At 44.7% G+C, this 17,403-nt stretch overlaps 1 long non-coding RNA gene across 1 annotated transcript in view; it reads left to right on the top strand.

Moving 5' to 3' along the window:
• The first annotated feature begins 16,566 nt into the window (after window positions 1-16,566).
• Window positions 16,567-17,403, top strand: part of LOC123390700 — a 194,446-nt gene continuing 193,609 nt past the window's right edge. Inside the window, exon 1 of the long non-coding RNA XR_006605263.1 lies at window positions 16,567-16,659. This is a non-coding gene — a long non-coding RNA (uncharacterized LOC123390700). The remainder of the gene's footprint in view (window positions 16,660-17,403) is intronic.

Raw genomic sequence — 17,403 nt, 5'->3', positions numbered from 1 at the left:
GTTATGGGTCTGTTCAGGCTTTCTATTTCTTCCTGGTTAAGTTGTGGTAGTTTATATGTTTCTAGGAATTCATCCATTTCTTCCAGATTGTCAAATTTGTTGGCGTAGAGTTGCTCATAGTTTGTTCTTATAATAGTTTGTATTTCTTTGGTGTTAGTTGTGATCTCTCCTCTTGCATTCATGATTTTATTTATTTGGGTCCTTTCTCTTTTCTTTTTGATAAGTCGGGCCAGAGGTTTATCAATATTATTAATTCTTTCAAAGAACCAGCTCCTAGTTTCGTTGATTTGTTCTATTGTTTTTTTGGTTTCTATTTCATTGATTTCTGCTCTGATCTTTATGATTTCTCTTCTCCTGCTGGGCTTAGGGTTTCTTTCTTGTTCTTTCTCCAGCTCCTTTAGGTGTAGGGTTAGGTTGTGTACCTGAGACCTTTCTTGTTTCTTGAGAAAGGCTTGTACCGCTATATATTTTCCTCTCAGGACTGCCTTTGTTGTGTCCCACAGATTTTGAACCGTTGTATTTTCATTATCATTTGTTTCCATGATTTTTTTCAATTCTTCTTTAATTTCCCGGTTGACCCATTCATTCTTTAGAAGGATGCTGTTTAGTCTCCATGTATTTGGGTTCTTTCCAAACTTCCTTTTGTGGTTGAGTTCTAGTTTTAGAGCATTGTGGTCTGAAAATATGCAGGGAATGATCCCAATCTTTTGATACCGGTTGAGTCCTGATTTAGGACCGAGGATGTGATCTATTCTGGAGAATGTTCCATGTGCACTAGAGAAGAATGTGTTTTCTGTTGCTTTGGGATGAAAAGTTCTGAATATATCTGTGATGTCCATCTGGTCCAGTGTATCGTTTAAGGCCTTTATTTCCTTGCTGATCTTTTGCTTGGATGATCTGTCCATTTCAGTGAGGGTAGTGTTAAAGTCCCCTACTATTATTGTATTATTATTGATGTGTTTCTTTGATTTTGTTATTAATTGGTTTATATAGTTGGCTGCTCCCACGTTGGGGGCATAGATATTTAAAATTGTTAGATCTTCTTGTTGGACAGACCCTTTGAGTATGATATAATGTCCTTCCTCATCTCTTATTATAGTCTTTGGCTTAAAATCTAATTGATCTGATATAAGGATTGCCACTCCTGCTTTCTTCTGATGTCCATTAGCATGGTAAATTCTTTTCCACCCCCTCACTTTAAATCTGGAGGTGTCTTTGGGCTTAAAATGAGTTTCTTGGAGGCAACATATAGATGGGTTTTGTTTTTTTATCTATTCTGATACCCTGTGTCTTTTGACAGGGGCATTTAGCCCATTAACATTCAGGGTAACTATTGAGAGATATGAATTTAGTGCCATTGTATTGCCTGTAAGGTGACTGTTACTGTATATGGTCTCTGTTCCTTTCTGATCTACCACTTGTAGGCTCTCTCTTTGCTTAGAGGACCCCTTTCAATATTTCCTGCAGAGCTGATTTGGTGTTTGCAAATTCTTTCAGTTTTTGTTTGTCCTGGAAGCTTTTAATCTCTCCTTCTATTTTCAATGATAGCCTAGCTGGATATAGTATTCTTGGCTGCATGTTTTTCTCATTTAGTGCTCTGAATATATCATGCCAGCTCTTTCTGGCCTGCCAGGTCTCTGTCAGTAAGTCTGCTGCCAATCTAATATTTTTACCATTGTATGTTACAGACTTCTTTTCCCTGGCTGCTTTCAGGATTTTCTATTTGTCACTAAGACTTGTAAATTTTACTATTAGGTGACGGGGTGTGGGCGTATTCTTATTGATTTTGAGGGGCGTTCTCTGAACCTCCTGAATTTTGATGCTCGTTCCCTTTGCCATATTGGGGAAATTCTCCCCAATAATTCTCTCCAGTATACCTTCTGCTCCCCTCTCTCTTTCTTCTTCTTCTGGAATCCCAATTATTCTAATGTTGTTTCGTCTTATGGTGTCACTTATCTCTCGAATTCTCCCCTCGTGGTCCAGTAGCTGTTTGTCCCTCTTTTGCTCAGCTTCTTTATTCTCTGTCATTTGGTCTTCTATATCACTAGTTCTTTCTCCTGCCTCATTTATCCTAGCAGTGAGAGCCTCCATTTTTTATTGCACCTCATTAATAGCTTTTTTGATTTCAACTTGGTTAGATTTTAGTTCTTTTATTTCTCCAGAAAGGGCTTTTATATCTCCCGAGAGGGTTTCTCTAATATCTTCCATGCCTTTTTCGAGCCCGGCTAGAACCTTGAGAATTGTCATTCTGACATATTACCAATGTCTGTATTGATTAGGTCCCTAGCCTTCGGTACTGCCTCATGTTCTTTTTTTTTGTGGTGAATTTTTCTGTCTTGTCATTTTGACCAGATAAGAGTATATGAAGGAGCAAGTAAAATACTAAAAGGTTGCCAACAACCCCAGGAAAATATGCTTTAACGAAATCAGAAGAGATCCCAAATCGTGAGGGGAGAGAAAGAGGATAAAAAGAGGTTCAAAAAGGAAGAAAGAAAAACAAAAAGAAAAGAAAGAAAGAAAGAAAAGCAAGGAATTAAAAAAAAGAAAATGAATTAAAAAAATATGAAAAAGAAAAAATATATATATTAGATAAACTAGTTAAAAAACTTTAAAAAAGAAACGGGTAAAAGTTAAAAAAATTTTTTTACCAGAATGCAAGAAAAAAAAATGAAAAAGAAAAATATTAAATTAACTGTGAGACTAAAAAAAATCACAGGGAGAAAGCCATGAGTTCCGTGTTTTGCTTTCTCCTCCTCTGGAGTTCTGCTGCTCTCCTTGGTATTGAAACCGCACTCCTTGGTAGGTGAACTTGGTCTCCGCTGGATTTCTTGTTGATCTTCTGGGGACGGGCCGTTGTAGTGATTCTCAAGTGTCTTTGCCTGAGATGGAATTGCTCCGCCCTTGCCAGGGGCCGGGCTGAGTAATCCGCTCGGGTTTGCTTTTAGGAGCTTTTGTTCCCTGAGAGCTTTCCGTAGAGTTCCGGAGGACGGGAATACAAATGGCGGCCTCCTGGTCTCCGGCCCGGAGGAGCCGAGAGCCCGGGCCCCACTCCTCAGTGCGCCCTCAGAGAACAGCGCCCAGTCACTCCCGTCTGCCTGACCTTCGGCCGCGCTCCGAGCTCCCCGAGCCTGCGACCGGTTCAAGGTAACCCCGAGCTGCGAGCTCACTGTCGGCTCCGTCTCTGCAGCCGGTTTTCCCATTCCAATACCCGCAAGCTCTGCGACGTTCAGACACCCCCGATCCTTCTGTGACCCTGCGGGACCTGAGGCCACGCTGACCCCGCGTGGGCTTCTCCCCGGTTTAGCCTCTGGAGCGATGTCCCTCAGCGGAACCGACTTTTAAAAGTCCCGATTTTGTGCGCCGTTGCTCCGCCGCTTGCCGGGAGCCGGCCCCTCCCCCCGGGGTCTATCTTCCCGTCGCTTTGGATTCACTTCTCCGCTGGTCCTACCTTTCAGAAAGTGGTTGTTTTTCTGTTTCTAGAATTGCTGTTCTTCTCTTATATCTGCCGATGGATTTGCAGGTGTTTGCAATCTTTAGATAAGCTATCTAGCTGATCTCCTGCTAGCTGAAGTAGTCTCAGCTGCTACTTCTCCGCCATCTTGACTCCTCCCCCTCTTTTTTTAAGTTTTTAATTTTAATTCCGTATAACTAACATAGAGCGTTACATTAGTTTTGGGGTACAGTGTGGTGATTCGAGAATTCTGCACGTCGCTCAGTGTGCGTCACGGCAAGGACACTCTTTGATCCCCGTCACCCATGTCATCCACCTGCACCCATGTCACCCACCTGCCCTCTGGTAACCACTGGTTTGTTCTCTGGAGTTAAGAGTCTGTTTCTCGATTTCTCTTTTCCTGTTTGTTTTGTTTGTAAAATTCCACGTGAGGGAATCCCATGGTATTTGTCCTTTTCTGACTGGCCTATTTTGCTGAGCATTATATCCTCTCGCTCATTTCGTGTTGTCCCAATGGCAAGATTTCGTTCTTTCTTACGGCTGAGTAACGTTCCCATGTTTATGCCCGCGCACGCGCCACTCCTTCATTATCCCTTCATCTGTTGGACACTTCGGTGCTTCCGTTGTTTGGCTGTTGTGAATAATGTTGTAATAAGCAGGGGTGCATGCATCTTTTCGGATTAGAGTTTTTGTACCGGTCGGGTAAATACTCAATAGTGGGATTACGGGATCATATAGTAATTCAGTTTTTAATTTAGTGAGGAACCCTATCTGTTTCCCACCGACAGTGCAGGAAGGTTCCTTTTTCTCCACATCCTCACCAACACTTGCTCTTTCTCGTAGTTTTGATTTTGGCCATTCTGGCAGGCACGAGGTGGTGTCTCATTGTACTTCTGGTTTGCATTTCCCTGATGGTGGGTGCGGTTGAGCGTCCTACATCTTTTCATGCGTCTCCTGGCCATCTGTATGTCTTTTTTGGAGAAATGTCTGTTTATGTCTTCTGCCCATTTAAAAATTTGATACTTTGTTTTTTGGATATTAAGAAGGAACTTTTTCTTGAAAGTCTTTTAAACCAAAATTATGATGGTAGCATACCTACTAGGACAGTAAAATGACTCTTCTTTGGTTATCTTATGTCAGGTTCCCTGGAACACACTCCGACGTGGAGATTTGTGTATAAGAAATTTATTGGGGTATGTCTGATGGGACCAGCACCTGTGGAAGGAAGGCAGGAAGGAAACAGGACTGGGCGGTTCCAACAGAGGCCTCAGCAGGTCCCAGAAGAGCTCTGGAGTGAGCTCAAAGTTATTGCATCTTGAGTCAAAAGTACTAAGTCTATACCACCATGTTGATCCTTATTGGAAAAGAGTTGGCAACCTTGGCCTAGATGACATTTTCTAGCTGGAGGCAATGACTGGAGAGCAGCTCGGCTGAGAGCCATTGCTCCCAACATGCCCAGCATCTGGGGGAGTGAGTGCCATAGTTCTGCATAGGGAATCTGGAAGACATACCATGGTACTAGCTGTGTCTGTACCAACAGGATTGGGATACTGGTTGCTTAATTTAAAATCTCAGTTAAAGAGGAGAATCATAAAAAACAATACATATACCCACAAATATTTTATTTCAACTTGTATATCGATGTGTATTTATTTGCCAATCTTTTAATTATAAGAACAAGGTCTTTATTTGAGTACAGACTCTGATTAATGTTTTTTATCTTTTACAAGTGACATAAAATCATTGTGTAAAAAATTTAGAGATACTTGTGAAATGTCTTTTATACATAATTTGAAAATAAGATTTTTAGTGATTTGCCTTTATTATGTCTTGGTTTTAAATTTGATTTTATATTTTGTCATAGTCTAAATGCACATATATTTTAAAGTATCACATAGTTCTTTAAACCTTATAATTAAAAACCAAACCCCTCCCCACCTTTGAGCCGACTCTCCACGGATAACCACATTCTCTCTTTTTCATCTGGATTTACCTCCACACATATCTCTGTGTTTATATTATTATTTTTGTCTCGATTTTTCAATTTAGATAGTTTCCATTAATGGCTGCTGTAGAAACTGATGATTTAGTATTTTTATATTCTTACTATATTTGACTCCCTGGCTCCGTTCTTCAACACACACTCTCTACCTTGTCTTCCAACGGTGGTTATGTTCTAAAATTGTGGTTTATATTTCTGAGCCCATGTTACTGTCATAGCTAAACCATGTAGTGTATTATGATTGCATTTACTTTTCTATGTAATTTTTGTGGGTTTTTTTGTTTTGTTTTGTTTTTGTTTTTTTTGAGTTTGTAATTACCAGGAGCTCTCTATGCTTCAATCTTTTTGGCTGTAAAATGGGGGAAAATAACTACTCACTTCACTGGGTAGTCACAATTATATAAGTGTTAATTATTAGTTTTCACTGACTTTTTAAAATGTATCATTCCCTAATTCATCTCACACTATCTGACAACTGTAAATATTCTTTTAACACACTTCACTACGTATTGAGTGCTCAAAGAAGAACTACTGAAGGATATGCATAGCTAATACTTTAATCTGTACTTTATGAATAGCAAATTAATTTAATTGAGAGCACAAGACATTTGGAATTGGGAGGCCTTGTTCAAGGCCTGGATCTGCCTTTACACAGCTGAATGACCTTGGGCTAGCATAGTTGTTCACAGTCTTATAATCTGCAAATGAGAGAATTGGATTAAATAATCCCTCGGGTATCTTCTAGCTCTATAATTCTAATAATGAAATAAAGGGTATGCAGAAAATACCAAACTGTGTACAGTATATAAGATTGCAATGATACTAACTCCCACCACTTGTAGAAGAAGACCTCCAGAAGACGTCTTAATAACCTGTCAGGCGAGATTATGGAGACATCACTCATGCTGTGGATGAAGGAGAAGTTTGCTTAGTCATTCTGTCTCAGGCGTTGTCCTACCCCTGTGGGACACCTGGTTGTAATTTGAGGAAGACACCACTAAATGTCGCTAGAGGTTACATAACCGTGGTCAGGAAAGCTCTAAGTGTCCCTCCACAAGCCATGGAGCTACCCCCACGTGGTGTGCGAGCAGATTTAGAACCACGCACTTGAAATACTTAAAACCGTCAGGAAACTCTAAGATGGAAATCAACTATGAATTTAAAAAGCTGATGGTAAAACCTCCTCAAATACCCTTTACTTCTTCTGTTTGCTTCTGCTGGTCGTCTAGCTACGGGTGTAAACTGGGGGCTGGCCCTTGACGGAACTCCCAGCTGAGCAGCGGCTGGACACTTGGGCCTGTACATTCGTGAGTTTTTTCTCCTCCAGATAGAGACAGGAGGCGATATGGAATTTCCTGCCTCCCAGTTCTTGCTTCTGTTGCATCTCTCAAGTTTATCTAGACTCTTAGGCACACGTTGATTTTATGAAAATATGTGCATATTTTAATATTAATATTTTCATATTTTAACATTTCTGAAATTGTAGTGCTTTATATAATCAATGGCAACATATAATTAATGGCATTTTTTCTTTTTAGTAACATCTTATGTAATAAAATACTGTATTCCTACTATGATATGCCCATCTTATTATTAGTTTAGTACTCTGCCAAAAATTATTTGATAGATAAACTTCCTTTTCTAGTCTAATTTTTTAAGAAAGGCTCACAGTGGGGGCGTGTCGGTGGCTCAGTCAGTTAAGTGTCTGCCTTCAGCTTAGGTCAGGATCTCAGGGTGCTGGGACCGAGCCCCGCGTCGTGGAGGCCCCCCTGCTCAGGGGGGTGTGTTTCTCTCTCCCTCGGCCCCTCCTCTGCACCTGCTCGATCTACACTCTCTGTCTCTCTCTCAAATAAATAAATAAAATCTTAAAAAAAAAAAAAAAAGCTCGGAGTAGAAGAGAAAACGATATTTCCTGAATATCTATCAGCTGTCTGAGCCAAGCACGTATATGATCACATTTAGTCCTCACCATGCTGTGAAGTGGGGTTTTTGGCTTGTTTTCATTACACAGTCAAGGAAACTTTACATTTTATGGTGAAGAAAGTCCAGGAAGTTCAGTGCCTGGTACAGAGTCGTCCTGTTACAATGAATCGCTATTCGAGACAATGTGTGTATTTGACTACAAATCTCAGACTTTGGCTACCATGTTATTACACTGATATTTCATGGTCATTGCTTCTCTGGAACAGTCCAAAGCGCCCAGCCGTCCTTGAACAATGTACAGTTGTCCTCTTGCAGTCCTTTAAAGATGCTGAGATATCCAATTAAACAGTACAGAAATGGTTTTTCTGAACTCCAGCCTCAATCTTTGTGATCGAAAGAATAGAGGAAGACTTGATGTGAGATGTGAATCGTTCCTCTGCTGTGCCGTGGGGCTTCCTACAGTAAACTGTGTCCGTGCAGCCTGCGGCACAGCACAACTCATTCGGGGCATTTGGGCTTCCTTCATCTTCTGGCAGACCACTCTAGGAAATGGTTTTTCAAAATGCATTGGGGGGAAAAAGGCTTCTAATTTACAGAAAGCTGGCTTATCTGCTCTAGAATATGGTTTCGGCCAGATTTCACAAGTGTCCTGGAGATCCAGTCTGTGTATGTTGTCGACGGGAAGGATTGAATTGGTCTTCCTCAACTGCCCACAGGGCAAGGCTGAGGAACAGAGCAAATCCTTCCAGAGGTCTCTGCTGTAACCATCCCGTGTGTGCAAATGACACTCACTGGTAGAGTAAGAGAACAAAGGCAGTTCATTGATCATCATCACGTTTGCACAGGCTGGGCTAGCTGCAGCTCTCAGAAAATGCTGAAATACATTCTCTTCCGATTCTTTACCTCATGTCCTGAAGGCCATTTGTTGTCTATAGACTGTACTTACTTGTTTTCCATTTCTAGTTCTCTTTATTTCAAGTTCTCCTCATTTGTAATTCTAAAAACAAAACATTAGCAATCTGTTGGAGGTACCGTTCCATTCATTTGTCTAGGAATTTGTCATTAAAATACTCCTTTTAGGGGCGCCTGGGTGACTCAGTGGGTGAAGCCTCTGCCTTCGGCTCAGGTCATGATCTCAGGGTCCTGGGATCGAGCCCCGCATCAGGCTCGCTGCTTAGCAGGGAGCCTGCTTCCTCCCCTCTCTCTCTGCCTGCCTCTCTGCCTACTTGTCATCTCTCTGTCAAATAAATAAATAAAATCTTTAAAATAAAATAAATTACTCCTTTTATATCAGCAACTTGGGGTCTTATAATGATAAATAATGTTTTGTCCTATTTTGCAATGATTTCCAAATAGAGGGGATATGACTATAGCATGTACAGGATATAAAAACCAAAAATTCAAGATTGCTAAGAGTGGAGTTAATCACAATTTGCTTAAAACTTCTGTGGCTTAAAGAGATTACTATTTGGTGAAGCAATTTTGAAATGATGTGTTTAACTTTCCATCTCTTAAAGGAGGTAATGATGCTGATAGGCTACCTGGGTGAAAACCACAGGATAAAACCCATTTTCACTTATTCAGAGCCATCCACCCGTCTTTCTAGTGATGGCTCTGGGAAGGAAGGCCAAGTGACAGGCATGTGGCTTTTCATTTTATCTCAAATTTTTGAATCTCATCTGTGAAACTGATGAGTTAAATGGATATATGTGGCAAAAGAGAATAGAAGTCACCCAGCAATCTTCCTAAATATTAAAGTCAGGGACATTTTTCAATCCTTATGTGCTTTTTTCACTGAATCTCGCTCATTTATTTCATCATTCGTCTCTTCAGTTGTTCAACAAGTACTCACTGAGCGTTGCCTGTGCCTCCTGCCCGTGCCCTTCGCTGCCGCCGACGGTCCCTGCCTTCGGGGAACTAATACTCTGTGAGGTACAGACACGTAGCGAGCTCCGCGGTGCTGTGGCAAGCGGTCTGCAGGGGCTGGTGTGGTGGGAGGCGGGAGCACAGAGAATGGGATTCTGATTCTGATCTGGAAGATCAGGGAGGGTTTCTTTGAGGAAGTGCTCTCCTGGGTTTCTTTGAGGAAGTGCTATTCTGTGACAACACTCTGCCTTTCCTCCTCCGACTGCTTTTTCTTAATTTCTTTAGCTGGTTCTTCTTTCTCTTCATCTTAACAAATATCAGGGCTACTTAGGAGTTTGTCCCAGTTTCTTATTTCTTATGATCACACATTTTCTTAGGCACTCTCAGTTATAACTTGGCTTCAGCTATTATAAACAGTTGGTGCCCAAATACAACTAGTCTCAGACGATCAAGAAGAAAGCTTGATGACTTGAGAGTTGTCTGTAGTCAAATCAACAGAATGTGATGGGTAAGGAAGAGAGAAGAGTCAAAAGACACGGAGATTTGTGGTTGAAAGAGGGAATATGATGGTCGCACCATTAAGCAATATCTGAGGGATCGGTGACAGTTTCTCAGGAGGGAATAAATGTGTTCAGTCTCGGAAGACTGAAGTTGGAGATGCCTGTGGGACAGTCCAGTGCAGATACTGAATAGGCAGTAGATATCTAGCAGAATAATCAATGTGAAGCTTGCGGGGGGCGGGGGTTGGGGATCAGGGATGAGCGTACACATGTAGAACGGCCACAACATACTAGTCCTTGCAGCCATAGAATTAGATGGATTATGTTTATATTCAACAAATTAAAAAAACAGAAATCACAACGATGTGCCTGCCATTGTGACCTTTAGAATAGGAATAGGAATAGGGCGTGGCCTCTGCTTCCAAAGAAGGGACGTGGGGCATGATCAAATACGTACAATATGGGGGGTGAAATACGAGCCAAGTTCGGAAGTGGCACAAAATAAAACGGGATCACACAGGAAGAAAGGAAGACACAGAAGAGGAGAAAATGAGGGTCAGAACCCAGAAGAACTTCTCCAAAGCATCTGGGAAGCTTCGCACGTTTGCTTATTGTCTCTCAAGGCGTGCGTCACATCTTCTTCAGCCACGTCCTCCCCGCAGAACCCAGCCTAACGCCTGCACCGGGAGTGCTCAGTAACGTTTCTTGAATAAATGGGCCCAGGGCAGTGGGAAAGAAATGAAAATAAAAATGAAGCATGGGATTTCCCCAAGCCCTGGGGAACACTCTAATCATCTCTTATTAGCCGTTCACTTGGAGAGCTTGTGCAGGTGCAACTCAAAACAGACTCTGCGAAGAAACGAAGAGGCAGCAGTTTCGAGCGAGGACAAGGACCGCGTCGGGCTCTAATTCTGGAATGTGCTTATGGCAAGCGAGATCTGTTTATTTTCGGTGTACAGGAAAATTGTGCAGCCATTGATTTTTTGTCAAACCACCACGTACAGCGTCTGAGATAATGGTGCATCAACTTTCACTTATTGATGACAGTCCTGGGCGTTTAAACAGGAACCCATCACGCGGGGTCTTACTGCTGTGTGTCCATTTAAGTGATGTGTAATAGTTGGTGATTATGAAAATGTCTCTCTCGGCCTTCTTCCTCCCGTCCCACCCCCACCCCCGCCCTCCAGTTCACACGTCGGGAATTCATCAGCTTGGATTTCGAGTTAACATCGCTGGTTTTGTTTTCTTTTTCTTTCTTTCTTTCTTTCTTTTTTTTTTTTTTTAAAGATGGATATATTTAGATCTCTATTAGTACACAGAGTCACCGTGGAAAAGAGAAAGAAAGACGTTGTGTTAAAGCCTTATGATAAAAGATACCCCCACCCCTGCTGGTCAGCGCCTCTCCAAAGGCTGAGCACCTTCCTTCCAGTTTAACCCCCCCTTCCTGACCAGTGTGAAGGAGGGACTCTTGTCATCAAGCACCTAGAACCAAGCTTGAGACCAATATACTTCGTAGCACAAGTCGTCTTCCATCTGGTTGAACCAGGAGCATGAAGATTTGCCAGCTTATAACAACCCAAAGATTATGCAGGGCTGCTGCTCCCGCCCTGCTCCCAGCCACTTTCTCTTGTGGAGTCCAGGCTTCAAGTAACTTTGTAGCTTTGTAGCTTTTCCCTTGCTTTCCCATTCAGCACTGTGGGCTTATGGCACAGGGCTAGCCCTGTACATGGGTATTTGTGACGTCTGTAGAGTAGATGTGGCCGGAGACAGAGCTGGAGAAGAATCCAGAGTTCTCAGAATGAATAATAGGCCTCCCACTGAGCGCCCCCCACCCCCGAATTCTTACAAAATACTCTAAGGTAAGTGGTCTCACTCCCATTTTACAGGTATGGAATTGAGGCTCAGAGACCTTAAGTGAGGAGCCCCGTCCCCATCCAAGGGGCAGAGCGAGGATTTGGGCCATTCCCTTTCCATGAAGCTGCCTTGCTCCCAAGGAGGACATCTCTGGCCTCACCAGGCTTTTATGTGGGTCTTTTAGAAGAAGGAGTCCCGTTGCCCGGAGATGTGTAGTAACCACGGCTTTCTCTCTGTTCTTAGGAAGGCAGGTGGCGGCTGCCAGGGTGGGGGTGGGGATGGGGAGACACAGCAGGGAGGGCGAGAGCATGGACCCTGGGAGCGGCCAGGAGCCGCCCGAGGATGTGGAGTCTCTTCCCCTCACTCGCGAGTGTGAGGGGTCAGGAACTGAGAAGAAGCTTAGTGACCGCGCCCCTCTCTGCGTCCAGGAAACACACAGTCTTGGGAACGAAGGAAAACGGGAATAATTACTTTGGAGTAAAAAGTCCTTTGTAAGGATTTATGGCCACGGCTGGTGATGCCAGTCGCTTGCAAGGGCCTGGTCTCAGCAGCTCCGGGCATGACTCCGTTCCGGGAGGTCCACAGCCCTACGCCGTGTGAGCAAGTGATCCTCCCTCCCGCGATCTATTTTCTTTGTTCCTTGGTGCTCTTTCTGGCTTCGCCTTGTGCCAGACCTGCAAATCTGGAGCTGTCAGCTCTAGTCCAGTCCCTGCAGAGCCCAGGGCAGTGTTCCAGCTCTTTAGGGTGGTGAGTGTGAAGACGATTCTGCGCGGAGAGTGATATTTATGACTTTGTCAGCTGTTGGCACTATAGGAATGGGCTCAAGATGGCCAGAGGAGGTTTAGTGGATGATGGATGTTTGTTTAGAGTCATGATCTGGGGGACGGGCTGAGTTACCGTGCAGCCTCCCAGCAGCAAACTGTCCTCGTCCACAGCAATCCCTGGAAGAAGAAACTCGGTTCAGCAGTAGTGCAGGATTAAATATGACCAAAGGTGATGACCATTTGCCTTGGACTTGCTGTCTTCCTCAGAAAGTCCATTTGCTCATGGCTTTGTGTGTGGTTTGCATCTCCTTGTCCACTTGCCGATGTATCTGGAGATGTGGGTGATCGAAGGGCTTCTGTCTTCGCTTCCGCCCGCCTTGGCCCCATGACTAGTCAGGGGTCATCATCTTGACCGTAGTGTTAATGTTTGTTTCTGAAGAGTAAGATAGTGTAGCCAGTATCAATGCCACTATGTATACAAAGTACTTTGAAGTACACGATTTTCATCTCATCCTCATAATAACTTTCTATGTGGGTAGAGAAAAGTCTATCATGTTCTCTTTTTTAAAATTTATTTTTAATCTTTTTAAAGATTTGCTTATCTATTTGAGAGAGAGAGAAAAAGAGAAAGAGAGAGTGTATGTGCAAGTGGGGAAAGGGGCAGAGGGAGAGACTGTCCAAGCAGGTTCCTGCTGAGGGCAGAGCCGGACGTGGGGCTTGATCCCACAACCCATGAGATCGGGACCTGAGCTGAAATCTAGAGTCGGATGCTTAACTGACTGAGCCACCCGCGCACCCTATTGTGTTCTCTTGAAGATGGAAGCCAGTGATTTCATCACAATGACGAAAATAGTAATTAGTGGAATCAAGACTAGAGTCAGGTGTCTTTGATTCCTAGATCTGTACCCAGAGGCACGAACTGTTGCCGGCAGGACAAATCTGGCCCACTGCCTCTTTTTGAGCAGCCGGCAAGCTAAGTGCGGTTTTCACATTTTAAAATAGTTGAAAAGAAAGCAGAAGAAGAATATTTTTTGACACATGAAAATCCTATGTAATTTAAATTTCAGTGTGTGTAAAATCAAGTTGTGTTGGAACACAGCCATCCTTATTCATTTGTGTATTTTCCATGACTTCCTTCCTGCTGTATTGATGCAGTTGAATTGTAACAGAGACCTTTTGGCTCCCAAAGTCTAAAATATTTACTGTCTGCCCCTCCATGGGAATGGTTTGTCAACCACTGTTACAGTTGTTTAGTAGGTGGAGGTACTGGTCATGCACTACGGTATCAGAATGCTGGGCCACCGTAGCGAGCATTCACTGGGTGGTTTGAACAATAGTTTATCGCATCACAGTTCCTGAGGCTTGAAGTTCAAAAGTGGCGCATCAGCAGGGCCGTGCTGTCTTGGAGACTGGGTGGATCCTTCCTGGCCTCTCCCAGCTGCGGGGGGGGGGGGCGCCGTCCACCGTGTTCGTTTGCTCGCACCTGCGTCCATCCGCCTCTGCCTCCATCATCCCAGGGCTGTCTTTGCCTCGTCGCCCCTCTGTGTGCGTATGTGTCCAGATGTCCCCCCTTTTCTTAGAAGGTTTATTTATTTATTTATTTGACAGAGAGAGAGAGAGAGAGAGTGAGCGCGCACAAGCAGGGGGAGTGACAGGCAGAGGGAGAGGGAGAAGCAGGTTCCACAAGAAGCAGAGAGCCCAGTGTGGGGCTCCATCCCAGGGCCCTGGGATCATGACCTGAGGCAAAGGCAGACACTAAACCCACTGAGCCACCCAGGCGCCGCTGAATTTCCCTTTTTTTGTAAGAACGTCGGTCGTATTGGGTTCGGACTCACCCCAATGGCTTCATCTAACCAGAGTGTCTGTAAAGACACTATTTCCAAATAAGGTCCCATTCAGAGGTAGCAGGGGTTAGGACATCAGCATCTCCTTCCGGGGGACACGGTTCGGCTCCCAGCACTTTCCCCGCTGGAGGCTGTTATGCCCGCGTTAGCGTTACTCGCCCTTCTTCCCCTGCCCCGATCCCTGTCGCTCCTTCCCCACTTCTTCCTCTTTCCTCCCCTGCTCCCTCCTCTTAGTCCCTGTGCAATCAGCGAACATCCCGAAGTTCTCGCTGTGCCTCGCTCGTGCACGCGGGACCGTGCGGAAGTACAGGGTGCGGAGATGATGAAGAGTCGCCCTGTGGCCTCAGGGACGTGCGGCGCGGAGGGGAGCCAGGCCCGTCCAGGCATTTGTGTAGAGGACAGTAGAGATTACAGTCACGTTCGGAGAGATCTGAAGGCTCTCCATTCCTAAATATTGAGAAACAATCTTACAAAATAATTGATGTCCTCCTGGTATTTAAAGTGTCAGAGCTCCTGACTCCAGAATTCCAGGTGCCAACAGACATGGAGTTTGAGTGTGGCGTTTCCCTCCTGTGGTTTTCCAGTCGGCATGCGCAGGAACACTCTGGTCTTCTTGTCTGTCTCAGTTCCTTCCGTCCCTCTTCTCTTCAGCTCCGAACAGGTCAGATTAGGATACTCTGCTCTGGGAGGAACAGTGGGATGACCCGGGGTAGCCGTGTCCAGCCCTGTTATAGTAAGTTGATGGCTTTAGAGAGACCCGGTCTGCAGCTTTGAGAGACGAAGCTTGACACCACCAGTGGGTGTCATTTGTCCCAATAGGTTGTTTGTTGGGTCTTCATTGAGGCTCTTTGTTCCTCTGCTCTCTCCTCCTGGCACTAATTGGCCATGTTCAAATACTGTCATAAAGTGCGTGAAATGTGTTCTGACAGCTTCTCCTGCCCGCGCCCCGGAGTGCACGACTGCCCGCATCTCACAGGATCCTCCTGGTCAGGGTCAGGGGGTGCGGGTGCAGACTCTAGTCTGTCCTCTTCATGGCCCTTCTGGTGGGGGATGTTTGTGGACAGCAGCCTCGGGTCCCATCGGTTTTTTGTTTTGTTTTTGTTTTTAAAACCTCTGTGCTATTTGTAAACTATGGAATTCCTTCCACTGTCTGCACATCCAGAGTTTCCTCCTGGTCTCCTGCCCACAGATGCCGACCTGGGGAAACAGCAAAGCTCCCTCCCTGCAGGGAGGAGGAGGTGCTGGAAAGCAACCTCTCCTCCCAGTGGCACTCTCTCCTAGAGTTTGCGGTTGCTGCCGATCTTATCTTTGTATTTGGACTTTAAATGTACATTTCTCAGTTTCTGTTCCACCTAGCCCTTTTAAGGGAGATTTAAAAAAATCTCTTTTATATGATTCACAATGAATGCAAAGGCTCATTAGCTTTTAAGAATGGTGCTGAGTAAGAAAAAAACTAGTAAAGGAACTTTGACATTGATATTGTTAGACTAGAGCAACCTCACTTTGTTAGTTTTTTTTTAAGATTTTACTTATTTATTTGATGAGAGAGACAGAGATCACAAGTAGGCAGAGAGGCAGGCAGAGAGAGAGGGGGAAGCAGGCTCCCTGCTGAGCAGAGAGCCCGATGCGGGACTCAATCCCTGGACCCTGAGATCATGACCTGAGCCGAAGGCAGAGGCTTAACCCACAGAGCCACCCAGACACCCCACTTTTTTAGTTTTTAAATGAATTTCTTCTTGTACTTGGATGATCCCAGAGTATACTTCTCAGTACAATTCGACACTAGAACTATTTCTGAATGTCAGTGACCTGAGTCTTGGTTTGACTTCTAACGAGTTAAGAAACTTTGGGCAAGTCACTTAACCTTCCTGATTCCTGGTGTCCTACAAGAACATGACCTTACAGTATCGTTTGGGAGTTGAAGTAAAACAATGTGTGTCAAGGGGCTTTAGAGGTTAGAATGTTTATGTAAATATTAGAAGATGTTAGTATTGTCACTAATTAAAATTGTACTTATGGAAATTCAGAGACACTTTTCCTCTCCTGTGAGGTCATAAAAGGCACAGTTATCACTGTTGTTGACTTCCTTTGGGTAAAGCTGAGATCGCTGATTCCAAGAGACGGTTCCCAGACCAAGAGCATCAACCTCACCTGAGAGTGTGTTAGAAGAGTGCACGGTTGGGTCCCACCCCGCACCCCTGCGTCAGAAACGGGAGGCGGGGCCCAACCACCTGTTTAACCAGACCTCCAGGTGCCGCGAATGTTGGAGACCCACGGGCTTCGAGTTATGCCCAGCTGGCTAGGTGTAAGCTCTGATTTTGCTGATTTCTTTCTTTTTCTTTTTCTAATTTGGCTCTCCTTTCAGACATGGAAGGGATTCTGAAAACAACAACAACAACAAAACCCATGAACGTGTGCAGCTAAGATTGAGTCGCCGCCATGGCCGAGCAGCTAGGTGACCCTTTTTTTTTTTTTTAAAGATTTTATTTATTTATTTGACAGACAGAGATCACAAGTAGGCAGAGAGGCAGAGAGAGGGGGAAGCAGGCTCCCCGCTGAGCAGAAAGCCCGATGTGAGGCTTGATCCCAGGACCCTGAGATCATGACCTGAGCTGAAGGCAGAGGCTTAACCCACTGAGCCACCCAGGCACCCCCTAGGTGACCCGTTTTTAGCAGTGACATAGATCCTAGGACTGGAGGTTCTTGAAGCAGCCCCTTTGTTAAACACAAATCTGTCAGTTATGGCAGGGACCCAGCAAGGGTTTCTAAGGTGCTCCTTCTCAGGTGGGGAGGTCCGTTGGATGAAGTGGCCGTCACTATTCAGTGAAATTCGGTAGAGCTGCACTGAGCTTGATTCCTCTTTTTGCTCCCCTGAATATCAGGTGTTGTCTCCCTTCAGACAGTCTTTAGTCTGCCACACCTGGACGCCCACCTGTTAATGACACCGGGCCCACCCCTATGGTGCTCCGCCAGGTGCCAGGTGCCGTACTGTACACCGCGTGTTTTCCCATCACGTCCTAGGACCACAGGCGTGCCATGGCCGGCGTGACAGACAGGGGGTCACAAGTTACTTGGGTAAAGTTAAAACCAGGGCTGTGAGCGTAATTCGGTCGGAGCAGGGAAAGTCGTGGGGACACGTCAGGGGAATCCTGGCGCCGTTGTGTTGCTCCGTAAGGACAGAGGAACACGGAAGCTGTTT

This window comes from Mustela putorius, unplaced genomic scaffold (assembly GCF_011764305.1).
Source record: "Mustela putorius furo isolate JIRA1106 unplaced genomic scaffold, ASM1176430v1.1 tig00000040_pilon_pilon_pilon, whole genome shotgun sequence".
NCBI classification, from domain to species: Eukaryota; Metazoa; Chordata; class Mammalia; order Carnivora; family Mustelidae; genus Mustela; species Mustela putorius.
This window is presented reverse-complemented; position numbering and strand designations above follow the sequence as displayed.